The 27,981-nt window shown below is 43.4% G+C and overlaps 1 long non-coding RNA gene across 23 annotated transcripts in view; it reads left to right on the top strand.

Moving 5' to 3' along the window:
- LOC123788947 (uncharacterized) overlaps positions 1 to 27,981 on the top strand; it is a 208,557-nt gene that overhangs the window by 102,578 nt on the left and 77,998 nt on the right. For 19 of the 23 annotated variants that reach the window (XR_015723849.1, XR_015723859.1, XR_015723852.1 and 16 more), the window contains one exon: positions 10,952 to 27,190. This is a non-coding gene — a long non-coding RNA (uncharacterized LOC123788947). The remainder of the gene's footprint in view (positions 1 to 10,951; positions 27,191 to 27,981) is intronic. The other 4 variants (XR_006778619.2, XR_015723853.1, XR_015723860.1 and 1 more) reach the window with 4 other exon arrangements.

Raw genomic sequence — 27,981 nt, forward strand, 5'->3', positions numbered from 1 at the left:
CCTTGGAGCATTTCCATAGAAGTGCTCTTTTTAAAAACATTCGTCTAATATTGACTGACTTACGTTAGGAGAAATGTTTGGTTTCCCATGGAATACAGAGGAGGTTGGGGACAACTTGGTGGTCACAGACGAGAAAAATACGACAGTTGAGAACGTTGAGTTTGTGAACACAAAGAACAAAGTACTGTCGAGTACAAATGGGGAAGTGAGCTCTTCTGGCCAGAAAAGTAGGGAAGGCTTCCTGGAAGAGAAGACATTTGAGGAGGCCTTTGAGGATATTTAGGTCTTGGATATGAGAATATTAGGGAGAAGAAATGATACTCTAGGGCAGTTCACCTTTTTGGAGAGGATAATTTTAGGCAAAAAATAGTGTAGATATCACTCTCTCTTAAACAGATAACCTTCTTCACTAGTAAATTAGCTCTATATGCCTTTAAAAATGTAATCCGTTCATAATCTCAAAAAGGATCATTTTCGTATATTTAAACATGCCTGAGGTTTCCTTCAAAGTTATTATAACCTGTCAGACAGTGATTCACTCGTTCACATTTAGACCTTCCCAGTGATACTTTGCTCAACTTGGCTGTCCCTTTAATAGGTCCACGCACCATACATTTGCCCTAAATGTGGCCTCTGAGCCAATGATAGCCATTCATTCATTCCTTTATTCACCCACACGGGTGTATTGAGCACCTTTATGTGCAGGTCCTGGAGAGTTCTAGGCGCCCAGCAGTGAACCAGTCAGCACTGGTCCAGGGACTTGGACGTCTGGAAACCACCTTCCATTCTTATCACTGAACTGCATTTAAAAAGATAACAGTGCCACTTTTCCCACAAACTGATAACAGCATAAAGTGTGCACATCCCAGAACTTTTACATTTTAACAAGGATCAAAAGCTTCGCCTAGAACTGCTTTCTAACCAGGCAGTGTGTGGAGGGAATTGTGGTTTGAGCCTTGGGACTTTTCCAGCTTATATGGCTTTTTAAACAAGCAGGGTTGGTACTGTCCTTTTTCTAAGGTGGGGAACTGGCTCTGATAATTATTCCTCTCAGGAAAGTAGCCTAAAGAAAACTCTACAGCAGGGGGAAAAGCAGTTAGATATGCCATAACGGAAAAGAGCTCTTGTTACAATTTTGCCTTTTTGAGGGGCAGGAGAGCAGAACACAGGGGGGAGAAGAACACAGAGCGCACCCTCCCCTCTCCGGTGCACAGCCCAACTATTGGTGACTATTGGTCCCTGGGCAAGTCATTTAACCTCTGTATGCATCTGAAAACACCGATTATAATGATAACAGTACTCACCTCAAAGGATTGGTGAAGGTCAAATAAGTTTTAATATATACAGAACATTGAGAGTTGTGCCTGCCATGGAGTAAGCATTAGGTTAAGATTAGCTATTATTTCTTTCAGCTATGCATTTTTCTCGTTTTTCTATTTTCTGAGAATGTAGAATAGCTATAAAAGAAGAGTGGATAAGAAACTAGATCAAATGACATGAGTAATTCCTTCTTTCTCCTGATCACACTCCCCACCCTCCTGCTCCACAGACCCCAGAGTTACTTCTTTTGTAAGGCTATAACATCATATTTGAATGTATGACCTTGAAATTTTCTGATTAAGTAATTCTGGGCACAGCTCTACTGGTTGGAAAATAAATCAGGCCTCCCACACATACCTGCTCAGCCAAGAATTTGTTTGCTCCAGGAACTGTGGGTGGGCGGGAATGGAAGCAAGTACACACCCAGGCTTGTGTGAACTCTCTGTTCCTGCTTGAGACTGGGGTCATCCTCCTCCCTCTGCTTTACCAGTGCTTCCTGGTCATTTCTTTCCATTCTCCATTGAAGAAATCGAGAAACAAACATTTTCATTTTTCATTTTCTGTCTTTCCCAACTCCAGGGGAACACTCCCCCATCCCAGTCTGTTTGTTTTCTAAAGTTTGGCCTCGTATTTGTCTCTGGGTGTCGCACGTGTGTGCAGTTCTCCCAAGCCCAGGGAGACAGCGTACAATGTATGCTGATGAACTGTAGGCTCCCTGCGTGTTGCCCCAGTTTCAGGGTCTGCGGCAGGGCCCTCCCAGAAGTGCCCTGGAATTTTGTTGGTTCCTGTAGCCGGGGATAGAGAACCCCTCCCCTTGCCTTTGCACTGGGATGTATCACAGGTGCTCCTGCCTTCCAGGGCTGCCTGCGGGGCACCTGCTATCTGCGTGCTGGGAAGATGGGTGAGGCTGGTTCCTGTGGTACATGCCACATCAGGACATGTGGTCTGTGTGACCTTCAGTTATTGGTTCCTGGCTTGTTTTTTCTTTTTAGTCTACTTTTTTTTTTTTTTTAAAGATTTTATTTATTTATTTGACAGAGATAGAGACAGCCAGCGAGAGAGGGAACACAAGCAGGGGGAGTGGGAGAGGAAGAAGCAGGCTCCTAGCGGAGGAGCCTGATGTGGGGCTCGATCCCATAACGCCGGGATCACGCCCTGAGCCGAAGGCAGACGCTCAACTGCTGTGCCACCCAGGCGCCCCTGTTTTTTCTTTTTAGTCTACTTAACACTTCATCCCATTGTCCTACTGAAGTGCTGTCATTAGAACAGGTATGCTCTTAGTTTCTGAGTATGAGAACAGGTGTGTATCAGGCCCTGTCCTGTGGGAGGCAGTCTGGGATGAGGTGGAAGGAGGGCTTCTCAGGCGGGGGCTGGGGGGGGGGGAATCTCCTTGGGCAGAGCTAAGCTCAGAAAGTGACTTGACCTTACACAAGCCTGCGTAATCACACCTTGCCCAGCAGCGACTGCGAGAAACCATGTGGGACACGGGGAGCTCTCAGGAATGAGTCCTTCCTTTTCCTCTGTTTCCTTCTCAGGGTATGGTATGCAGGCCTGTTGTAGGGATAGGTAGGTACTGGGTAACTTCTTTCTTCCTTCCTTCCTTCCTTCCTTCCTTCCTTCCTTCCTTCCTTCCTTTCCAGATTTTATTTACTTATTCGACAGAGATAGAGACAGCCAGCGAGAGAGGGAACACAAGCAGGGGGAGTGGGAGAGGAAGAAGCAGGCTCACAGCAGAAGAGCCTGATGCGGGGCTCGATCCCAGAACGCTGGGATCACGCCCTGAGCCGAAGGCAGACGCCCAACCGCTGTGCCACCCAGGTGCCCCTGGGTAAATTCTTTCTAATAACCTAACCGGGCTTCCACAAGGAGGGATGGGTGTTTGGGGGTCTTTGCCCTGTAGTGGGACTCCCGATGAGCCCAGCTCAGAAGCGTCCTTCTCCCCCGTGGCTGGCCGAGGAATGGCTGAGGCGGCAGAAAGCCATTTGCAGTCTTGCCTCCTTTATTTCTCCTCTAGTTTGCTCGAGTTATAAGGAAGAACTGGCAAAAATTAAAAGTAAAAAATTTTGTTTTGAAAATTACACCCTGTCTACCAACAGCCCCAGATCAAGAGTAACCACCAGACATCCTGTCGCTGAGCGTGCTGGCTGGTTGGGTGTCGCTGTGCTCCGGGCCCAGCACAGATCCACGTTCCCCATCACCCAGCACCGGCCACCTCGTACTGCTGTGGTAAAACCTGGAGGACAGAAAGAAACCGAGACGACACAGTCAGCATCTGGCAGTTTGCTGTGCCATCCTGCCCTTTCCCATTTTACAAATTTAGGATATTTTGTAAAAAAAAAAGAAAGAAAGAAAAGAAATGCTGAAAGAAGGTGATCCGATTGTGTGACTTGATGTTAGGCCAGAAAGCTTTTGCTAATGCCTCTGAAATCTGTATCTTAAAGCTGTCTTTAAGCCTCACAAGATGAGCTAAAGACCTTCACCAACTTCTAAGGTTCTCATTGTGGGGAAGGTGCACTGTGCTTCCCTCTGTACCAAGGAAACGGGGCGGCAGTTCATATGCAAATGGCTCCCCACCCGCCAGGAGGAGGCTGAGGCCGCCTTGTCAGGCCTTGTCCCACAGCCGCCTGGGAGTCCAGAAACCATTCTTTGGCCACCCAGGGCAGCACCACAGGAAACCAAGTGGGGCTAAAGCGGCAGGATGCCGGGGAGGTAAGGGTGGGGATGTGTTTGTAGCTGTATGCGAGGGGAAAGGAGGAAGAGAGAAGACACTCGATCCGGGGTGCCGGTGCTGGTGCCGAGCCAGGCTTGGCGGGAGAGTTTTCTGGTCTCAGGTGTGGGTTCACCCGTTGTCATACGTTCTTTAAGAAAGGCGTGGTGCGGTTTATGGAAATCCTTCCAAATGGTAATTATTGTTATTAGCAACGGTTCCATAGTTCCCAGATTTATTCATCTGTCTGTCACTCCCCTGAGAAGTCCCAATCAGAATGGCCCTTCATGTAAGTGACCACAGAGCATGGACTTGTCACGTTTTGAGTATTGCCAGTGGTAGGGTAAGAAGCCGATTAACTTGGGTGAAGATGCTTTTTTTTTTTTTTTTTTTTAAGATTTTATTTATTTACTTATTTGTCAGAGAGAGAGCACAAGCAGGGGGAGCAGCAGGCAGAGGGAGAAGCAGGCTCCCTGCTGAGCAAGGAGCCCGATGCGGGGCTCTATCCCAGCACCCTGGGATCATGACCTGAGCCACCCAGGCGCCCCTGGGTGAAGATTCTTAAGAAAACGAGAACAAGAGGTGAAATGAAATTTCCTTTATCTGTGGGGTGCCTGGGTGGCTCAGTTGGTTGGGTGTCTGACTCTTGGTTTTGGCTCCGGTCATGATCTCAGGGTCATGGGATTGAGCCCTGTGTCAGGCTTCATGCTGTGTGTGGAGCCTGCTTGGGATTCTCTCTCTCTAACCTCCCCTATATGCATGTACTCTCTGGCTTGCTCTCTTAAGTAAATAAATCTTTAAAAAAGGGGGAGGGGCGCCTGGGTGGCACAGCGGTTGGGCCTCTGCCTTGGGCTCAGGGCGTGGTCCCAGCGTTATGGGATCGAGCCCCACAGCAGGCTCCTCCGCTAGGAGCCTGCTTCTTCCTCTCCCACTCCCCCTGCTTGTGTTCCCTCTCTCGCTGGCTGTCTCTATCTCTGTCAAATAAATAAATAAAATCTTTAAAAAAAAATAAAAAAAAATAAAAAAAAAATAAAAAAGGGGGAAAAAAAGAAATTCCCTTTATTTGTATTTATTAGTAATTAGGGTAAAGGCTTGCATAAATGAGGGAAAGTTTGAAGACACATTTGCTTTCTGGTATGCGGAGTTTTAACATAAAGACCTATAAATATAAAGTATTACTGAGGTGTTTTGCCAGTAGTGGCCTCTGTACCTGCTTTAATGATACATTTATTCCAAACTTTAGGGAAATACCATGGACCATTTTCTGCAGGTTTCCCAGTAACTATGAAAGATTGTTTTTATATACAAATTTGTATATAAAGGAAATTATTTGTATTATTAAATAAGAAGTATATATGTGCATTTATAGACATAAGCAAAAACAAAATTTTGGGACTATTTCTAGACAATTATTAGATTAAATAATAATTAAATTAAAACATACAGGGGCGCCTGGGTGGCTTAGTCAGTTAAGCGTCTGCCTTCGGCTCAGGTCATGATCTTGAGATCCTGGGATTGAGCCCCACATTGGGCTCTCTGCTGAGCGGGGAGTCTGCTTCTCCCTCTGTGCTCTCCCTCTCTCTCTCTCTCTTTCTCAAATAAGTAAAAAAATCTTTAAAAAAATACGTAAAATGATACGCCTTGTAAATGTCACAGTAATTCATGTCTTTCTACATAGAATGGGTTCATTCAGACTACCTTCCGCCTCAATATCAGAAGTCCTTCTGTGATAAACGTAACTGGTGATAATTTAGGCAGCAGCTTCTCTTCACTTCCCTCCTGTCCTCTCCCTTCCTCCACTTTTTATCTGCTCACGTCCCGGCCACTACCGCCAGCGCTGCAAATACACAGGTAAGTGCCTGTGATGCTGCCCTCAGGGGCCTCCTCGTCTGAGAGTGTGGCCAGTAGAGCGTGTTTGCACGGGGAAGAGGTGCGTGAAGTTCCTGGACAAGGGAAGTTAAGTGGAAGCTGAGATTTCCGGTCAGGGTTGGCCCAGAAACAAGCCCTTCTAGAGGCACAGCCCTCGTGATGCATTGAATCATTTCATCTCCTTTTGGTCACCTTAGGGTTTCAGAGAAAGAAGTAGGCCTGTCTCACGCATGTGCTGCGGATTCTTGTCCTAGAGAAAGTCTTTTTTTTTTTTTTTTTTAAACAATCTCACCAGTATTATCTTCTGCTTTAGAAGCAAACTAACAAAGAAATCCATACCTGTGAAATGGTAATAAAAATTATTGAGGATGCACTGAATATTAGCTCAGGGCAAGGGGCTGAGAGAGGCGTGCTGTAGCTCGGGTTACATGTTCCGCATGAATTATCTGTGGTTAGAAAACATCAGTTATCTTCTGAAGGAGAGACTTGGCCATGTGTGTACCGTGAGACCCGTCTGCCAGAAAGTGGAGGGATCAGGTCCTGTGGAAGCGCTCTCTAGGGCTGACTGTCATAGACGCCCGTAGAGCAGTGCCTGAGGCAGGCCATGGCCGCGCACTTTCCCCCGTGATGAAAATTCTGTGCGTTCTCAGCCAGTGCTGCCATTGTCTATGGATTAACCTCTTTACTAAAAAAGGGTGACCTGAAAAATGCTGAGTAATTTTGGTTCTTCTACACGCTCACGTCATGCCGAAGCTGGGAGCTTACCGATGGCGGTGGTCCTGTGTGGGGACACTCCTTCCACGTGGGGAGGGCACACGTGAAGGAGAGGGAGAAGAGAAAGAGAACCTTATGTGGTTTGTCAGGCGGGGGGTTCAGATCAAATCCGTTCGCGACGGATGCCTCGGAAAAGCTGCTTGTTGCTGGGATTTAATTATCCCACGCTATGGAGGGCAGATTCTTATTTTCAGTACAGGAGTCAGTCAGTCTTAAATGCCGATGTCTCCGGCTCTGTCACTGGTACTTACAAAGGGAAGAGAAGGGAGAGGGGAAGGAGACAGGACGATAAATATTCTACCACTGCGTACTCAGATTGTGGTCCAGAGACCAGCAGCTTGGGCACCCCCAGAGAGCCTACTAGAAGTGCAGACTCTCAGGCCCCCACCCAGAGGTCTGAGCAGACCCCCAGGCAAGTCCTGTGGGCGGTGCTGTTGGAGAAAAGGCTGCCCTAGAGGGGCGAGGACAGTAGTCGATTGACCTGTCTCGGCACACTTCGAGGAAAGCCGAACAGCTGAGGCCTAGGCTCCGTAGGTGTTACATGCTGGCAGTCAGAGATCAAGTTTGTTTGCAGCTGGAGACCAGGCCCACTGATCATGTTTGACTACACCGCAGCGCCCCGTTTAGGGAAGGACTGGGGTTTGTTTACCGCACAGATGGCTGCCCCCTGGCTTGATGATGGCGCTGCTTCCCTGCCCTGGGGCAGAATGGTTTCCATGCCGACAGGTAGGCCTTGCTCCCTCCCGTCCCCGCCCCCCCACATTAGCCAAAGAGCAGAGAGTAAAAACAGTACTTGATTAAAATTTTTTAAAGAATTCATCATGTCCATTTTTTACTTTACATCACGTTATCATCATGGGTTTCTCAGGGAGAAAGTCTGCAAAAAAGTGTTGCCTCCTCAGTGATGTGCCAAGCATATTTTTCTGGTTTGAACTCAAAACAGGTACAGCTGACAAGGGTCAGGATTGCATCATACTGATCCAAGTCTGGCTTTAAGAAGTACGTCTGTTTGGTCTTCTTTCATCGAGTGATGCAAAGATTTTTCTGTGTTTGATTTTTTTCCACTGTCTGCGATGATCAATGTTACTTGTATCTAGATAAAAATCCACGAACTTTTCTTTTATGAAAGGAAGAATTAAAACCAAAAAACCCTCTTAGTGGTAAAAGGATTAAGACTACTAGAATCAGCCCTTGTGGGAGTTAGAGTTACAGCCCTGAAGAATCCATCAACTTTCTAGAAGCCCTGTCACGCCTGTGCTCTAGTTGAGTGGCTGGCTGGACTCTTGCCTGGATTATTTCAGTAGCCCACTGACTGGTCTTGCTGCTTCCCTCTTGCTTTCTCGTCAGTCTGTCTTCGACATAGCAGCCAGATCATATTAGCCTCTGTCCCACACACCTCAGTTGCATTCCAGGGCTCTCAAAATGAAAGCTTAGGGCCCATGACTTACCTCCCTGACCCCATATCCTGTTACCATCTCCCTTGCATATCCCAGTTTGGACAGGCTGCACTTCTGCCTCAGGGCCTTTGCACTTGCTGATTCCTCTGTCTGGCACTGTCTTTCTCAATCTATCTACATAACTCCTTCCCAAACTTTCTTTAGGACTTTGTTCATATGTCAGTTTCTCAGTGAGGCTTTCCTTGACGGCCCTATTTAAAATTTAATCTCCCCTCCCCACCCCCCCACACTGGGTATAATTTATGTTTTACTTAATATGTGTTCGTCGTTTGGCTCCTCCTAGAATATTACTTCCTTGAGAAGAAGGGATTTTGTCTTGTTCGTCTTGTGTTCATAGCACCTGGAACAGCCTGGCTTATTTGAGGTGCCTTCTGTTTGTGGAATGAATGAGTGAAGTCGGCTTCATGACTAGACATGAGTTTAGATCCAGGAGCACTGTGGGATTTCTTCCTACCAGTACCGTTCTCATTCACATCACATACGAGGACTGAAATGTTAGGAGAACATCTTTAAAATATTAACCACAGCTGTGAGCCATCGAAAGCATTCTACGCAGTGCGTTAGCAAATGCCAGCTAACTGTTGATTTGTAAGGCAAATGGGAGACTAACGCAGTACACAGCAGGTCCCCTGTGTGCCGGGGCCCAGGGAGGAAGAGGAGGAACAGTATCTGGGGCCTCCTTCAGGAGTCCCCACACTTCTTGCTGTCAGCCCTTCACTTGTGTCAAGATCCCACAGCACACTCAGAGTCTTCAGTTCCCCCCCCTCCAAGGACGGTACAGGTGTTTGTGTGCACATGGGTGTGCATGGATGTTTGTTTGCCGGTGTTGTCTCATCGAGGGCTTCCTTTGGCCACAGTTTATGTTTTCCCTTTTGTTTATAGCGTTTCTTAGTAACCCACTGCTGCAAGTCCTCTGTGCGGAGTTGCGACCCAAATGTATCTTGAACTTTGTGCTATTTGTCTTTTAGTATCGTAAGATTTATTGTGGCCGTGGAAGTCAAGGTAACAGTGGTGTTCCAGAAGTGAATGTAGAGAATGCCTGTGTAATTACTGGTGTTGCCTGGGTGGGAGGACACACTAGGGAGGATGGAGCCCAGTCAGGGAAGCCGTACGGTCTACCTGGCAGAATTATTCCTGTTCTGGTGATGGGTGCAACAGGTTCTAACAGCCCAAAGCCATCCTTCTTCCTTCAATAAAATACTTCTTGAATGTCCACTCTTGACACCTGCATGGAGCTTCTTATTACTCTAATGGGGCAAATAAGCATAAATAAGCACATATATGTGTAATTATAAGCTGTTACGATAAGTGCTACAAAGGAGAAGATCAAGATGCTATGGGAGCTTCAAATAGGGAAATTTGTCCCAGTCTTGGGGTCAGGGCACATTCAGCATAGGATCTGCCGGTTACTAGGCAAGTGTGTGGTTTGAGGGGGGAAGGGACAGAATGTTGTGTATTAATTTCCAGGCAGAGGAAGTGAGGTATGCAAAATCTCTGAGGTGCTGAGGGATTTTGCACGTTCAAGAGAGTGAAAGTAGACCAGAGTGGCTGCAGTGGGTGAAGATGACAGGGTGGGTGGTGCTGGAGGAAGCAGGGCAGGTGAGCAGGGCCAGAGCGAGGCCTTCAAGTCAACTTTTTGGGTCTTTATCATGAGCCCAACATACAGCACTGAAGGGGTTTGAGTAAGGTTGAACCGTGAGCTGTTTTCGATCTTTGGATGTAGACTCTGGACGCACCAGATAATGGTGGATAATGGACTGGAAGGGGGAGAGTGGAAGCTGGGAATACATGGGAGTGTCTTGAGTTTGTCCAGAAGGATGATGGCGCCTGGACTAGGGTGGTGTGGTACCGGAGATGGGAGGACACTTGTCTGGAGGGAGAATGTTGGAGGCCATTGGCATTGAAATTGTGATTGCTCTGATATGTTTGCTGAACAGTCTTCAGTTAATTTGGCTTGACCTTTCACCTGCCTGTAAGGTGCCTATACCTGAGATTTCAGGAAATAACTTGTTGACTAAGGAAACGTGAAGCTGGATGGAGCAAGTGTCCAGACTGTCTGGCAATTACAGCTTTCATTGTATATGAATATGAAGGTATTAATAGCTTTATACGTCAATCTCTTATGAGCTTTGTTCGCATGAATCAGTACTGATAAACGTAATCATTTCTGAAACCTTAGGGAGATAGACTTTTGGACGGAAGAGATTTGAAAGACAGTCATGAATTACCTGTCAGTCCTGAATTCCCAGAGGTAAATGTCACCTGGTGAAAATGCTCTGAACAGCTACCTTCCCTAGGCAGTACCCTCTTTTTCAATGAATTCTTTTCCATTGTCATTTTTAAAAAAATTTTAAGTAAATCTGTGCTAGCTCTGTTCGCCAGTTGTTTCTGCCCTTAAAGCAGCAATTATTTTCCCCAGTGCAGAAAGGTGCTGCCCACCTAAAAAAAAAAAAAAAAAAAAAAAAACTTGAAAGGGAATGTAGTTTGAAAAGGCATAATAAATGCCTTTTCAGAGGCATTTATTTCAGAGTCAAGGAGAACCTTGTCCTAAGTTGTTTCCCTGTGCATCTAACTTTATAATATGGCATGTTGATTTCCTTTAACCATAAAGTATCTGTTTTCCAAATCTCCTGTTATCTAGATGTACAGTGATAGTGTCTCAATGGTTCTGCCTAGGAACTCAGGAAAGTTACGCAGCTGGAGTAATTGACGAAGGCTTCGTGAAGCCCTTTTGGTGCTCCTGAGTTCAGAAGATGTCAAACAGTGATAGACAACACATGTGTGCCTTTATGACCACTCACTGTATTTTCCTCATCTCTTTCAGGAGGAAAATGGAAGAAACAGAGGTATACTTTCAGATGGAACAGAGGGAGCCACTGAGCGGGTAGGTAACTGAAATTAGCAGGAGATGTATATACAGTAACTCAGTGAATTCGTACTTGTGACGTCCTTACAAGAGTTCCTGGCATATAGTAAACACTATACGTGTTTGCTCTTGTGAAGTTCTTTTAAGTGTGCCTGAGCCCGAAACAAACCAGTCATACAACCAAAAAGTACCCAACAAAAACAAACCCTTTGCTCCTAAACCAATTGGGAACATCATTGGTAAACTATTTTTTTCTTTTTTTCATCATTGGTAAATTCTGTGGGACCTATTATGCTGGCCTGAGAAACTTACTGTCTTAATCTTTGAGCACCCACAGTGTTTGAATACCCATTCATTTTTGATTTTGAGCATTCATTCATGATGACCTTTTAAGTGTCAGATCTGCTTCCGTTTTGAAGAAAACAAGGTCTTAAAAAATTCTTGAAGAAACAGCTCCTTATCATTTGGGGAATGAGATTGCAAAGTTGACCTGTCACCTTTCTCCTCCCCTGTGTCCACCTGTCTGGATCTGCACAGTTCCTGCCTTTTTGCCTTGCTGTGGGGAGGCTGGGGTCTCCTGATCCACATCTCACCTTCCCTCTCATTGCAGCTCTTCTGTCTCCCCTGGCTCCTCTCCCTCAACATGTCAGCTCGGTTCAGGACCCAGAGGAGACGCTGGGAGTGGGGTCCACAGTCTGATTAGGTAAAGTTAGACATTTCTCTAGATGGCATTCACATTGCAGCTGCTTCCCCCCAATTTTAAATAGTTTACTTTCAGTACTCTCTTGTTTTATGTTTTGTCACACTTCCCTTTTGGGATTTGGGGATATTACCTTTGGAAGTTACTTTTTTTTTTTTTTTTTTAAGATTTATTTATTTATTTAAGAGGTGGGGAGGGGCAGAGGGAGAGAGAATCTTAAGTAGACTCTGAGCTGAGCTCGGAGCCCGATGCGGGGCTCAGTCTCAGGACCCTGAGATCGTGACCTGGCTGGAAATCAAGAGTCAGATGCTTAACCGACAGAGCCACCCAAGTGCCCCAGGAAGTTACTTTTCTGTTTGGAGGTCTTACAGGTGATACTGTCACCTCGAGAGGGGTGGGCCCTGTGGTGCACTCCATATGTAGTGGCTTTCAGACCTTTGTACTGGAAGCCCACAGGAAGAAGTAGATGTTACATGAGGACCCAGCTCACACATCTGTACATGTGGATGTATGGGTTCCCAAATAATATGTATACTGTTGGTGAGCTGTGATATAATTTCCTTTTTTCCTTTTTTCTCTTTTTTCTTGCTTCTTTTATCTCCCGTGCTCCTCATAACCTACAGAATAGGTTTCCTATCCTGCTGGTCAGTTGTACTTTGACAGACTTGTAGTATTTTTAGGTGGCGGTAGGGGCACATGCTTTCTTCCTTTCCATGTTCTGTAGTAACGTGCACAAGTCTCTGTTACCCCTAAACACTCCCTCAAACTTGCCTTATTTTAATTCTTTATGTGTAAAACTCTCTCTTTCCTTTTGTTTCTGTTTTTTTAAAGAGTTGTTTATTTATTTTTAGAGAGAGTGTGCATACGGGGGAGAGGGACAGAGAGAGAGAAACTCAGACTCTGTGCCGAGCCTCACCCGGGGGGTGGGGATGGGGGTGATCCCAGGACCCTAAGATCATGACCTGAGCTGAAATCAAGAGTTGGACACTCAACCAACTGAGCCACCCAGGCACCCATCTCCTTCCTTTTGCAACTAAGCTTTTGTTTCTATTTTTCATGTACCATTCACTTCTCAGCCCTCTTCATTTGAACTTTGACCTTTCTTTCCTGACCAATAGCCAAGAATCATTTTACCATTTTGAGTGAAACAAATTCCTCTGTGCTATTAGATCTTGCCTGTTAAATGTAACTGTCAAAAAGTAGCACTTTACCTGTATCTGCTTAGATCCCCATATTCAGTTTCTCAGAAACATACCTTTTCTGGTGGTCTGATCTCACAATGCATGCCCTTATCTGGTCCCAGGATCACAGAATTATAGCAGTTCAGGGGTCTTCTGTATCCTCTTCTTTTTGGTTGGCGTCGTGGGCTGCAGAGAGACACCTGCTGGCTCAGATGTAGAGTTGTATTGTTTTGCTATCCTGAAAAAATACTGTCATTTTTAGGACCTTCAGCTTTCATGATACGAAGGTAAGCTTGTATGTTGGAATGCACTGAGGCCACTCACCTAACCCCCTCAAGCATTCTAAGGCTCTCCAGCTCCACATCTAAGGAACTGCAAAGTATTCGTATCCTATCACCCACTCAGAAGCTGGTACCTAAAGGGGAAAAGGATTTCATGGTAAAACTAGATTCCTTCCCTTCATGTGTTCTTCACGGGACCACAAACTGATAGTTCAGTAAAGCACCCAGTAAGCCGAGATCCATTTAAAACTTTTGGAAATGATAATTCACTCTTCCAAGATAGTTAAGAACTTAAGTTTTAAATGGTTTAGGTTTGCAGCTTGGTTTGTTATATGGGCGGTACATTTGGTTCTAGTTATAAGTCTAGTGCTGGAAAACAGGAATCTAAAATCTGTTGCTGCTTTATTTTGATGTCCTCATTGGAATATCATAGTGACTTCTTTGCAGTGCTTATCTTAGCAGAATTTTTGTTGTTGATCTCAGAGGCAGGCTTATTTATAAAGAAATCATAATTATATACACCTAAGATTACTCAGTGCATACAATAGATTTTAAAGATTTTAATGTGCAAAGTGGCTATTTTATTATTTATTTATTTTATTTTATTTTTTTAAAAGATTTTATTTATTTATGTGACAGACAGCCAGCAAGAGAGAGAACACAGCAGGGGAGTGGGAGGGAAGAAGCAGGCTTCCAGTGGAGGAGCCCGATGTGGGACTCGATCCCGGAACGCCGGGATCACGCCCTGAGCCGAAGGCAGACGCCTAACGACTGCGCTACCCAGGCGCCCCTTTATTTTTTTAATTTTAATTTGTTTATAGAGAGAGAGCATACGTACACGAGCTAGGGAGAGGCTGAGGGAGAGAGAGAGAGTCTTAAGCAATCTCCACACCCAGTGCAGAGCCCAATTCAGGGCTCAACATGGGGCGATATCACTGCACTGAGATCTTGACCTGAGCCAAAATCAAGAGTTGGACGCTTAATTGGACTGAACCACCCAGGTGCCCTGCAAAGTGGTTCTTTTAAACAAAACTAATGTCCACCTGTCTTTGAGGACTATTTCTAAGATCTTGTAGACAATAAATGAGGCAACATACTCGTGTTTTCTGTCCTTGTCACGTCCTGGTACACAGTGCATGCCTGGAAGCCAGTAAAAAATGCCAGAATGTGTACGTCGGTCCCTTTAATCAAGAGCTTTGAGAGCGTGCGGGAGAGGAAGCTAAAGCCTCACCCCTGCCCTGGCTTCCCCCTCACAGCACTTGTCTCTTCTCCCCTCCACTGTAGAAGATGACCTAAGTGTCCTCGAACAAGACCGTACCTGCAGCTTCAGGGAATGGCAGAAAAGAATGTTATTAATGGTTCAAGGGGAGAAATTACGGCAGAAATAGAAACAGTGTTTGGGAACATAAAATACTCTGTTTGAGTTTAATAACCCCAAAGCAGAAGAATAACACGTATTTTTAAAAAATACTTCATACTCGCCCAATTTTTCTGGCCATCTTCCTGTATTCCTGTTGTGAGAGGGGAACCTGAGGTGAAAATAGAAACCGTTACTCCTTTTATCTCAAGGCCCCTAGACTGATCATGAAAAGTGGGAGAAGTCACGTCAGGTAGCCAAGCACTTCTTCTGAAAGCATGAATAAAAGAAACAGAAGACCATAAACCACCAGAGAGGAAACAAAGTGTGGTATGGCTGGTGAGTTTTGAACTTCAGTGCTTCCGTCTGGTTATATGGTTGTTGTCCTGAAATAAGGGAAGTGGACTGCTTGGTCCAGTGATGTTCCCAGCATTGAGTATTTCCTACGTGCTAAGCATTGGGTGAGGAGCCTGAGGGTAGACAGATACTGCTGTCATCCCAGTGTTATTGTTTTTCTTAAATTCAGTTAATTAGCACATAATGTATTATTAGTTTCAGAGGTAGAGTTCAGTGATTCCTCAGTCTTGTATAACACCCAGTGCTCATTCCATCCTGTGCCCTCCTGAATGTCCGTCACCCAGCTACCCCATGCCCCCACCCCGTCATCCCACTTTTACAGACTGTGCATGTTACGAGGAAGCTCAGTGAGCCTAGTGTGTGAAAGAAGTCCATTACCTAACCCCTGTCAGGAGTGAGGCATCGCCAGTCCCTGAATGCTGGTTGGCTTTGAATAATGTTGCTTACTGAAAGCTTTAGAAAAAGCTTTTGATTTTATATGTTGATGAGCTGTGATAGTCAGAAAGGAAAATACCACTACTAAAAGAAAAGGGTTTTTTGTTTGTTTTTTAAAGATTTTATTTATTTATTTGACAGAGAGAGAGAGAGACAGCCAGCGAGGGAGGGAACACAAGCAAGGGGAGTGGGAGAGGAAGAAGCAGGCTCCCAGCAGAGCAGGGAGCCCGATGCAGGGCTCGATCCCAGGACCGTGGGATCATGCCCTGAGCCGAAGGCAGAAGCCTAACGACTGAGCCACCCAGGCGCCCTAGAAAAGGGGTTTTAATAGATTTAAAAAGTAACTACGGGGCACCAGGGTGGCTCAGTCGGTTGAGCGTCTGACTCTTGGTTTCAGCTTGGGTCATAGTCTCAGGGTCCTGAGATCAAGCCCCGCATCGGGCTCCAAGCCTAGAGGGGAGTCTGCTTGAGATTCTCTCCCCACCCGCACTCTGTTTCTAATTAAGTTAATCTTTAAAAAAAAAAAAGTAACTCAGATTTTTCTGAATTTGGAGTATCACTTTAATAATCCTGATGTTAAAGATTTTTGTAAATATTTGCAGTCTCCAGTCCACTGTTTAGTCCTCAGAGATAGAATAGTGTAATATTTTAAAATATTGTAAAATTTTAAAAATTAGAAGTAACATTCCCTTTTAAAATCTGTGTAATCAGCATGAATATCTGAATATATTTCCTGAGAATCTTGTATTTTCAGAAGTACATAGTATATTTTGCTATTGCAGTGGGAAATCTAAGGCAGACCGATTCCGAAGGATTTCAGTGTTTTGGGTATGTCTACATCAACAATTGGAAGAAAATAAATCCAGTACCTCTCATTGAAGGGGCAAATAAATATATATGACCAGTTTTCAGTTGACCACCTTAATGGGAAGAAACAATACCATGGTTAATCAGAAGTTTTCTTTTTGCAGTAACTTATTTTCTTGTTTAGTTTTTGCTTTAGGGCTCTTTGTTTTCTGGAGCACAGAGGAGCTGGCATTGGACTTAGAAGTGGCTCAATATATAATTGTGAAAAAGAGGAATATCTCTGTAATTTAAAACACACTGCAAATATTGCCAAGTGTTTAGAATTAATACATAGGGAGTTTATTACGTTTCATACTCACTTGCCTTTTCTTAAAACTATGAATGTCCAGGGCAAAGCAGGAAGTTAAAGTGAGACTCTGTCTTGACAAGCCTTCCTGGGCTCCCCTCCCCCACTATCCCCCCCCCTTTTTTTCTTTTAAGGCAAAATTAGTGTAGGATGAAGATCAAAGATACTGGAAGGAGAAAATAAGTTGGAAAATAATTTAAATTTGAGCTTGTGAATTTGGAATTGAAAGGAAGGTTAGAGGCCATTTACCTTAACCTTTTCCATTTACAGATAAGGAAAGTGAGTTCCCCAGAGCTCCTACGGCTTGCACAAGGCCACAGAGCTATTAAGAAGCAAAACTGATCCTGACAGGGAGAGAGTACTTACTGCACCAGAGGTTTTAGTGGGATGTTTTTTTCCCCCTTTATTGAGGTATAATTGACAAATAATATGGTCAGATAAAGTGTACTTTGACATGTATATATGTATCTCTCTCATATCCCTGGTCAAAGGGTTTCATTCACTTGAATGATTTTCAAAAATGGGTATTAAACCTCAGTCGTCTTTGTCTTTTGTTTTTAACAAACTACTTGGAAAGCACGTGTCTTAGCAAAGTGCCCTGGGAAACAGAGCCTAGTCCTATACCCTGTTTTTTCCCCACTCTGCTGGACTGGGGGGCAGCCTGACATGTGCACAGATAGGAAAGGAAGAGAGACACTGTCTGTGTCTCTGTGAACACGAAGCTTGGGTAGGATAACTTTTCAACCTGGACCCACTTCCTTTCCTCACAGTGGTTGCTCCCTGGGGAGTTCCATGTGTTTCTAGCTGTGTGTACCCCTTCACAACCTAGAGAGCACCCCTAATTCGTGTATCCTCGGGAGGCATCTGGTAGATCCCATCAGTAAACAAAATGTTCCTGTGCAGAAGGTTATTAGCAGTATTATTTTTTACTGGTATAGAAGCAGTTTTGGCGTTGGCCGTTAACTTACTAGTGCACTGAGCGTGCTGAGGCTACAGTTTTACCTTTGACTCCCTTCCCCCTGCCCCAGAAGTCATTCAGCTTCCCAGTTTAAGAAAACCTGATTCCCACGGCCAAGCACTACCCTCCTCTTTATGGCTGTCTTCAAAATGAATGCTCTCGGTCCCAAGCAGTGAAACAGAGTCAGTTGGCAGCAAAATGAACATCATCGCCCCCCCAAAAAATCCCAGTATGTCATACTACTAGTAAAAAGTGTCGTATTTTATCCACAGTCTTTATCTTTCTTAGAAACTGATCAACTAAATTGCTACATACTTGAATCATCCTTTTTTTTAAAAAAAACTATAGAAAATGTATCCTAGCCCCTGTAGAAAGTATTGGTTTTAGACACAATGAATATGTGTTAGAAATAAACAGTATAATCTGACCTAGAAAAGAAGTAACTTTAAATATACCTAAAAATAACCTAAAAATTATTATAGTGATAAATAGTAAAATCATATTTCTGACTTGGGTTATGACATTGACACTGGCATGGACACGGTTATTACTCAGTTAGAAATTTTATTTTGACTGAACTCTCTATATATGTATTTTTAAAAAGTGTTAAACCATTGCCTCACTTTTTTTTTTTTAGTTTACTTTTTTACTTACAAGTAATCTCTGCACCCCTTGTGGGGCTCAAACTACAGCCTTGAGATCGAGTCGCGTGCTCTTCTGACCAAGCCAGCCAGGCGCCCCTACCATTGCCTTACTTTAAATAGGCTTCTGGGAGAATGTGTGTGTATAAGCAAAGGCTGGGAAAGCATTGTCACAATATACTTGAGCCTCAGATTTTGTCTTAGTTATATGAGTACTGCATTACATTTTGAAAGAATCCTGAATTATTCTCATAGTTCAGCTTTCCACGTAACAGCGTGTTATGCATTAATTTTTTGTAATTTAAGTTTGAAAGATAATTATGTTTGGCCACAAGGCGCTTTTATGAGGAAAGTTTCAAATTACGTAGCCAAAGTGGGGAGGTCAGACCAAGATCTGAACATGGTTTCCCTTTGGTTCCAGGGTTCATTTGCCCTGGCCATTTTAACGCAGATGGTAGACGCCGAGGAGTAGTACTTCCTTCTCCCTTCAGTATGGAGAAGCACGTTGTGTTTGCTCAGCATTGAAACAGCACTGTGTTATTTTATTACTCGTGGACCTGGTAGCTAGGAAAGGTAACCATGCTACCAAGAGTAGTGTTGATTTTTACTTAATTTACTGTCTGTCTAGGCTGTGTCTATAGGGCTTACTATATACCCTGAAGGCAAGGATGGGTAGACTGGACGAAAAAGAGAAAGCTTTGGCACATAATTCTTTCATATTTTTCTGAAACACAAGGGTGCACCTTTCACAGTGTATATTGTATCGGCGATAACTTTGGATCTTGTTTGAAACCAATGAGGAGAGTAACGCAAGTGGGTGCAAAGAAAGAAGCGCCCCTCCGAGCCCCGGGTAACCCAGACCGACCGTAAACACGAGGGCTGCCAGCTGCTCACTTGTCTGAGGAGGTAAGACACGGAAGATGGGTTGGAAATGATTGGCTAATGGGAAAGTTTAAGCACCCAAGAATGAATTCTTTTTAACCTTAAGTGAATAAGGGTTCGATTCATTACTGAAAAGTAGGGACGCACTCAGTTGCAGTTTTACATGTTTCCTAGGGAGGGAAAGAAGAGATGGAGCGTGAACTAATTTGTGGGGAAGCGCGTTCAGAATGCATCAGGGTTTCGGAGGGTAAAGGAGGTTGTCTGTGGCATCAACGGGGGCTTTAACCGCAGGAGAAAGTAGGAGGACAGCAAAGCCGAGGCTAGAGTGTTAGCAGTGCAAGTTTGTCTTTGGGGTGTATTTATTTCCTGTGTCCTCCCCAGTGTCACAGACTTCCTCTCAATTAGGGATGATTGTGGTCTGAACTGTTAAGGATGCTATACAGTTAAGCGTGAAGGCCCTCGATCCAGACTTCTGGGTTCAGATGCCGCTCTGCTTCAGAGGCAACTGACTTAACTTAATTCTCAGACTCTTCATCTGTAAAACACAGATAGTATTAATATTTACCTTTGTGGGGTTCTTGGGAATGGCATGTAAATGAGTCAGTGAGAGTACTGTCAGGTGCATAGTAAGCCCTCAGCATGTGTTAGCTATTACTGTATTATATGACCCTACTTAATTGTTTTTAATAATCTCATCCTCTCTCCATAACCTCTGACTTGAGAGATTAGACACTAAACTGATGAGTGAGTGATAATGACTTGCATGGTATCTTTACAGTTGTTGGTTAGTAATGTAAATGCATCTTGCTTTGTGGGTCAGTTTCCGAGATGAGGCCACGTTGGCACAGCGCCGATTAAATTAAGTCCGCACGTGTAGCCTCCCACCTCGTTTCAAACATGATCTTTAATCTTCTTTCCTAATAAACTGTTTTCATTCCTGGGACTCACAGAAAGGATTATGTTTTACATCATGAAAAAGAACACATAACACGCACACGTAAAAGAAACAACTGTTCTATAAAATAGTAGTTACACTAAGTGTGAGAAACCCTTGTTTTCTATTTTATTCTATTCTGTTTCGTTTTTATAAAAATGCTGCTTGCAATGCATTGAATTTATTTTACAACTCACCCTACAGTTTGAAAAACACTGCATGAAGACCAGTTTGACTTTTGTCCAGAACCAAATGGCGGTGGGGGGGGGGGTACCTTTGATTGTAACCAATATTCCCTTCCTTTTCTGTCCACACTTGCCCAGTAACGGAACGGGAATTCACCACCTTTAGACACACCCAGTCACACTCACGCTCACACTCACATTCAAGAATGCAATCCGTCTATTTAGTAAGGCCGAGTTTGTGTTGTGACCTAAAAGGTCTTTAAATATTACTGTATTTCGGATTTACTTTTAGCATATTTGTGATGTTAAAAATGCATGTAGCTCAGGGCACTTGGCTGGTTCAGTCCGTGGAGTGAGCAAACCCTTGATCCTCAGGGTTGTGAGTTTGAGCCCCACATTGGGGGTAGAGCTTACTTAAGAAAAACTGCATGGAGCTCATATCACTAGAAGATAGGGTCCAATAATCATTTTCAGGAAACAGTTTAAGGTTAGGTATGATAATAGCACATTTTTCAGGTCGTGATACCTAACTTCTATTCCATCCCACCCCTCCCTAATTAAATAAGGAGTTAACAGTGTCCTACAGAAAGATGATTTGATTGTTAGGACAGAGAGTTGTTGTTAGAACTAGAGAGTTGTTACACTGTGCTGTCTATAGGCTGGGTTTGTTCCTTTTGGCCGGCACCGTTTGTTGGAGAAACTACTGCTCAGAGCTTTTCATGCCCTGTGACCATGAAGCTAAGCACATACCACTACCTACCCCATGCCGAGCCTTGACTCTGTTCTCATCGACTGAGTCACCAGCCAGGCCAAATAAATTGCTTCTTTTGAAAGGTTGACAACCAGATTCTTACCAGGTTTACCACACAAAGCCTTCCCACATTATAAACACTTGCTTCGCGCACATTCTGGTCACCCCCATGACCAGTCGCACGTTGCCTCTGGTCAGCCTCCCAGACTCCCCCGCTCCATACAACAGCCGGGCTGTCCTAGCTCAGCTAAGAGGTCTAATCCAACACTTTTCCATCCTACTTGGTGGAACTCTTATTAAATCCTCTTCTTTTCCCACTCCCTTTTTCAGGTTTTAGTCTTTGTGAAGTCCACCCATACATATGACCACATTTTTTTTCTATATTTCAAGTAAATCTCTCTTTTTCTAAGCCTTTTTCTTTCTTCCCTCCATTCAGTTTTGGAGAGCCCCTCCAGCGATGCTAGTCACAGCTTTAAGCTCAAGCGTAGGGGTATAATCATTATCAAAGGAAAAGAATGTAGTATATTTGGAGGTAAAATAAGGCGTAATAACGAATGTCATCAACTTTTGAGTAATCATGAGTGTCTTAGTGTAGGTCATCCTCTCCTGATTAAATTTTCTTACACATCTGCATACAGAAAAATAAAAATCAGTCTTAGTTCTGTTAGTTTATTCCTTATATAATTACTAGTATTGCAACACAGAATATACATTTCATTTCAGGTAAACAGTATTACAGATACACTATAAGTGAAATAAGTTTCTGTGTCTTGATCTGGCTATTATCACTAGCGGCATCATTTCTAAGGGAAAAGTAGCTTCAGTTATAAACCACGAACGTAGATACATTTGGGGAACATAACTAGGAGTTTGAGGACTATTTATAGTCCTTATTTCTCTTACCCATGCTTTTGGTTCCTGGAAAGAGGTTGACTATTTTAAAATCATCTAAGTATTAGTAGAGTGCTCCCATGGTTATTTTTAATAATAAATTAAAATGAAAATCATGGGAGAATTTACAGTATTTTGAAATGAGAAATATGGTTAATCATGAATTTTGAAACATAAGTCCCTTGTATCCCTTCTATGTATGTGAATGTTTATGACACTGCCTTGGACATAGAGTTTGCTACTTTAAAATACCATGTTTATTCTGAGGGACAGAACATTGGGGCCTTTTCCTCATTCAAGTTGGTGGTCCTAGGTGACTCAGGACAGCCCCTTCACTCTGGCCATTGTCTTGCAAGAACACTGGAAATGTGATGTCTTTGCCTGAGGAGACACATTAACCTTTTAAAATAAAACTGGGGAACATCAGTCAGAAAATACTTAGAAAGAAAAGGCTGTTACATTTTCCTTAGAAGAAAAGGCTGTTAGCAGAATATTAGAGGCATTGGCTCTTCCTGAAGGCATTTCAGTCTTCTGTGTGATCTAGTATTACAATTTTTAAAATAACGATTACCTGGCAACACTTTAAATTCGTTCCTCATATTAAATCTCCAAGTAATTTTTTTTTTTTTGGTGTGCGTTTTCGTTTATAGTCTGAAACTTATTGTACCATCTGTGACAAGCTAATGGCCACTGATGAAAGTGGAATCACAGCAGGGGATCTTATATGTCCTGATAATGTTCTTATTCATTTAAAATGCATTATCTTGACAAAATTTTGTGTTTATAAAATGAGCCTGTGTGGTTCAGTCGGTTAGGCGCCTGACTCTTGATTTTGGCTCAGGTCGTGATCTTGGGGTTCTGGGATCGACCCCCATGTCGGGCTTTGCGCTGGGTGTAGAGCTTGCTTGAGATTCTCTCTCTCTCCCTTTGTCCCTCTACCCTGCCTCCCTCCCCCCCAAAAAAAAAAAAAAAAAATGTTGAGCGTGTAAATATGCTAAGGATATCCTTGCCACAGAGATACAAATAGAGACCATAATTTTTGTGTTAGGGTCCACATTAGCCAAATATGAAATAGAATTGCCAAGTTTAATGTAGTGTAAGCAGCATTTGAAATATGACTTAACATTAAAAAATTATTATGTGTGCCCCACTTGGAGATGCAAAGGCGTACATAGAATAAGGTATGAGTTTTAAAAAGTCACCAGTTTATGAGCAGGGATAAAATAGAGCCCTTGGCGGGGGTGCCTGGGTGGCTCAGTCGGTTGAGGGTCTAACTCATGGTTTCAGCCCAGGTCGTGATCTCAAGGTCATCAGATTGGGCCCCGCATCATGGTCTGCACTTGGCGCAGAGTCTGCTAGTTCCTCTCCCTCTGCTCCTCCCTCTGCTTTCCTTCTCTCTCTCTCCCTGTCTCTCTCTCTCTCAAATAAATAAATAAATAATCTTTTTAAAAAATAGAGCCCTTGGCAGTGTTGCCTCAGTAGCCACCTTGGGGGATGACGAGTAAGTGGGCCCAAATAAGCCCCCAAGGAGGGACTTTCCCCCCTCTCGTCCACCACATCAGCTAAGGATGCTCCACTTTCATCTGGTGCCCATACTGGACTTTTCTCCTAAGATTTCATTTGGGGGAAAAATTTGGATCCAGAGCTAATGTATTGTTTGAGAACTGCTGTCCTGACAGACCCAAATTTTCCTGTTAGACAAAATACTTGGAACACCAGATACACTCTACATCAGCTCATGGTAAAAAGTTGAAGGTCTGAAGTCGGCTTCCTTACTGTCAGACGTCCGAGTGCCTAGTCGTACTGAAACACAGAGGGGAGCACTGGAGAGCTTATTTCTAAATGTGGTGGTTGGGGTCCCCATATCCAGAAAGTTTCCTTACAAACTTCATGTGTATTGGAGGAGAAGGTAAAATCCTTTTTATCAAAGTGAAACATAATTTTCATACTTGCTCTTGATGTTCAAGTTACAGTGATGGGGTTTCCCCCTAGCACTTCGGACTGAAGTAAATTTGACTGGTCAAAGTAGAGAACAGGTGATTGAAAACTACTGTAAATATTCTGGAAGGTTCCACAATGCTAGGTTGGATAAAGAAGGTACCACAAGCAAGTACTGTGGAAAGATGGCATCATTTTAAATACGTTTCTCAGTTTCCTTTTTAAAAAAATCTTTTATGTGGGGGCGCCTGGGTGGCTCAGTCAGTTGAGCACCCAACTCTTGAATTCGGCTCAGGTTATGATCTCAGGTCGTGGGATTGAGCCCCATGTCGGGCTCCCGACGCTTAGCTCAGCGAGGAATCTGCCTGAGTTGCTCTCCCTCTGCCTCTCCCACCCACACACATGAGTGCTCTTTCTCTCTCTCTATCTCAAAGTAAATAAATAAATCTGTCTTTAAAAAACATCCTTTATGTGCAGGGGATGATGCGCGTGGAGGTGGGCACGGAAGGGCAATGTGAAGTCCAGGTTAGGGCGTGCATTGCTGGCGTGTCCCTGCTCTTAGATGTAGGCTCCTGAGCTTGTGTGTTTGTATGCTTCTGAAGAAGTTACTTTTTGGTGAGACTTCTGTGGCAAACAAACTGATAGAAAGTTCTTGATCTGGTACCTGGCACATCGTAAGCAGTCAGTAAACACGAGTGGCCTCTCTCCTTCATTTTCTTCCTCTTGTTTTCAGCAGTGTGTTTTTTGTTTGTTTGTTTTGTTTTCCAGTGGCAGCGTCTTTTAATGTAATCTTCACTTCAGCCTCGAGGACTGCATTTTTCAGGTTCTGCGGCTTGAGCTTTTCTCTTCTTAATGGAGCGATGAGGAGGGATCGGGGGTCGGCTCAGGTGAACCCAGACTGGCTGTCCTTTCCCTGGGAGTTAAAGTCACAAATTGTTCTGAAGAGACTTTAGTGTTCTTATTGCTTCTGATTTCAACAGTAATCAAAGACAAAATGAGTAAGAAAGGAAAGTGACAGCAACTATAACCAGCTATTCAGTTCCATTGACAGGAAGAGTAGTCCTCAGACTTCAAAGTATGTAAGACTAATCTAGAATCTAGTTAACATGCAGATTCCTGAGCTCTACCCCAGAGGTTCTTTTTTTTAAAAGATTTATTTATTTATTAGATGAGGGGGCGAGGAGGGGCAGAGGGTGAGAGACAATTCCAAGCAGACTTCCCACTGAGTGTGGAACCTGACACGGGGCTCAGTCTCAGAACCCTGAGATCATGACCTAGCTGATCAAGAGTCAGACGCTCAACCGACTGAGCCACTCACGCACCCCTACCCCAGAGATTCTAAGTCCAGTCCATTCTGATGCACATGGTCCAGGGACTACATGCTGAAGACCCCTAATTCTAGAAAGATCGGTTTACACCATTGCTCCATTATTCTTGGTTTTAATTTCTTGGTTCATCATTATTAGTGTAGCACAAAGATTAAATTTCTTTTGAGAATTTTCAGTATTTCTTGGTAATTATGAGCCTCCAAACCATGGCTCAGAATTCTTGACTTAAAAGTAATGTGTACCATGCCTACACCTATGTATAACTCTTAGGCAGTCATATAACACGAAAAACTTTGGCAGTGGTTTGAGATTCGTTTGTAAATTGCCAATGTTGACATAATAATTCTTTCTTTCATTGGCATTGCCTAGTGAAGGAGTCTCACTGTGGTTTGTTCTCCCCATGGTTTCCGTAGTGTTAGAATGCTACTGAAAAACGAACCCTTTCTAGTTTTGACTCACTTAGGAGCTGTGTGTCGGTCGTCTTTCTGAGATGGGATATAAGAGAGGCATGCCCTGGAGGGGGCAAATCAGACTTCCACACGCGCTGCCTTCTTGTAGCCAATAGCCAGCTCAGAACGTGGATATTACGAGGTGCAGTTTCATTCATCAAGGGGATTTTCAGGCTCCAGCAACAAATGCTTTGCGTTTTGGGTGATTGCTTGGCTTTGGGCTTAGCTTTGACTCCGCCATAGAAACAAGTAGGTGCATCTGGCTGTTAGAAGAATTAATGGTAATTCAGGTAAGGATAAATTGGAGAAATCATTCCTTTCTTTCCTTTAGGTGGATTTGAGATTTTAGAAGAATTAGTCCTGTCTTTGAGAAGAGCTCAGAAGTATTTGCCTTATGTTTTTCCCCCTCGGGATTGCTTTATTAGGGCTACTCAGTATAGATTCCTTTTAACGTGAAATCCACCCTCTTCAAAATGTAGTTTCATTTTCAGATATTGAAGCGAGGATTCCGTTTTTCTTTCCGTGCATGAAATTTTTTTTAAATGAAATAACTATAGTTGCTAAGATACTAATTACACATAGCTTCCTGGTTTAGAGCTGAAGTCTTATATTTTTAGGAAGTAGCTTTAAAAGTTGGGCAGGGGGAAATCGATGTTTGCATTTGATTTATGAAACAGTGATGTTGTATGTGTGTCAGACTTCTCCCTGTATTAAAGGCCAAAATTTGAGATGCTTAATCTGTTCTGACATGAGATCCCTCCCCCCCCCCGCCCCGCCTTTCCTCTCTCCATGTTTTCTGGTGGTGGGATCCGCTCCACTTCTTTGCTCAGGCATGTGGTTTAGTCTGTGTACATTCAGTGCAGTGGCATTTTTCTTGAAAAAATGACTAAGGCTTCTTGGATGAATTCTCTCTTTGAAAGAGGTGGTAGAATTGCATCAGAAAAGCATTTACAGTAAATGGCTCCCCCCCCTTCCTGTAATGACCACATGTGAAAGAATGCATTAATTCTTGTTTTGAGGAAATGAGAGTTGTAGAGTTCTATGAAAAACTCCCTTTTTATTATTAATTAACCAGATTTGAATGTTAAAAATTCTAAAATCCAAATCACTTTGTGCTGTGTAAATAAATGTCACAAAGATACAGTTTGTCACTCCATAGTCTATATGGAGTAACCAATTATCTTGAATTCAAGAGGGGAAATAATATTGACTATGGCTCTAGTTAATGGCATACGCCTAACCTAAATTAACTTCTTCATAGTCATTTTCCATAGCAAAGTAATATATTTCTTAAGTATATTGCTGATTTGTCCTTCAGGATTTGATTCTCAGTGTGATAGAACGTGAAAGCTGGAAGCGGACTCCCATAGCTCATGTAGCCAGGGGTTCTCACGGGGACAGTACCGCCCCCTAGGGGTTATAGTAGGAATGAGATGGTGTTTGGTTCTACAGTGAAGGGCTTTTTTTTTTTTTAATGGGTGGGAGTCAGAGATTGTAGATGTTCCACTGCGGAAAAGACAGAAAGAATTATCCTGTATCTCGCATGACTTTCAGCTGCCATCTTGGATATAAAAATCAGTTTATAATTACCTGAGCCTAGACCTAACTCCATTTAAATAAGAATGCAAGATAACTTTTACATACTTTTAATATGCACAAAATATACTCATTTTCATCCTATTGTCCACCCATACTACTCCTGTTTTGTTTTCCAGTACTTTTAAGATGGAAGGCCCTCTGATTTGGCTCCTCGTAATCCAAGCTTACACCTTATAAGTAAGTTATAAGCATCTATTTCATTACATAGTTAATTGAACCTAAAACATTATTTATGTATTGAATATGCAGTATTTTATTATAAATTGGTTTTCTTTTACTTTCTCCTTTATGTTACCTTTAGAGTATTATGTTCATATTTTAAAAATTATGTGTATACCAGTTACTATTTACCAATGAATTTTATTTCTGAATAGTAAATAGGGCATTACAGAATTTTTGGTTCTAAAAACAGGGCTTTCAGACTAGTAGGGTTTGAACCAATATTCCATTCCCTCTCTCTACTTTCAGGAAGGACAGTATGCAAGTCACCCAGATGGGAGGGATGTTTATCTTCTCTGTGAAGTTCCCCAGAGAAGGTAGCACAGGCACACCAATAATATGTTTTAGTATCTTGAAGTCTTCACAAGAAGCTAGTTCTTCCGTAGTAATACTATCCAGGAGTCTCCATTATGTCACTGTAAAAACACGACCTTCGGTTTCCCTCTTTCTGTAGGAAAGGACAGACAGGTATTGAGAGAAGCGCATAGGTCATCCTGCAGGCTAGCAGAGGTGTTAAAAACAGACTCAGGTTTTCTTCAACAGTGGGTCTCCATAACCTTGTCTCCTTACCATGGACATGTTCCGCGTCTGCAGTGTTAACTTCTGACTGTGCTGTGATTACAGCACATCTTCGGTAAGGTGCTGTCTGCGTGGTAGAATTAAATCATTGGAACCACAGCTGTGAGGTTATGGTACCTAAGCTCATGCCCCCAGCGTTCGCTCAGACTTTGTGGGGCCACAATTTTAAT

The sequence above is a fragment of the Ursus americanus genome, chromosome 3 (genome assembly GCF_024610735.1).
Source record: "Ursus americanus isolate L20-20 chromosome 3, mUrsAme1.1.p, whole genome shotgun sequence".
Classification (NCBI taxonomy): domain Eukaryota; kingdom Metazoa; phylum Chordata; class Mammalia; order Carnivora; family Ursidae; genus Ursus; species Ursus americanus.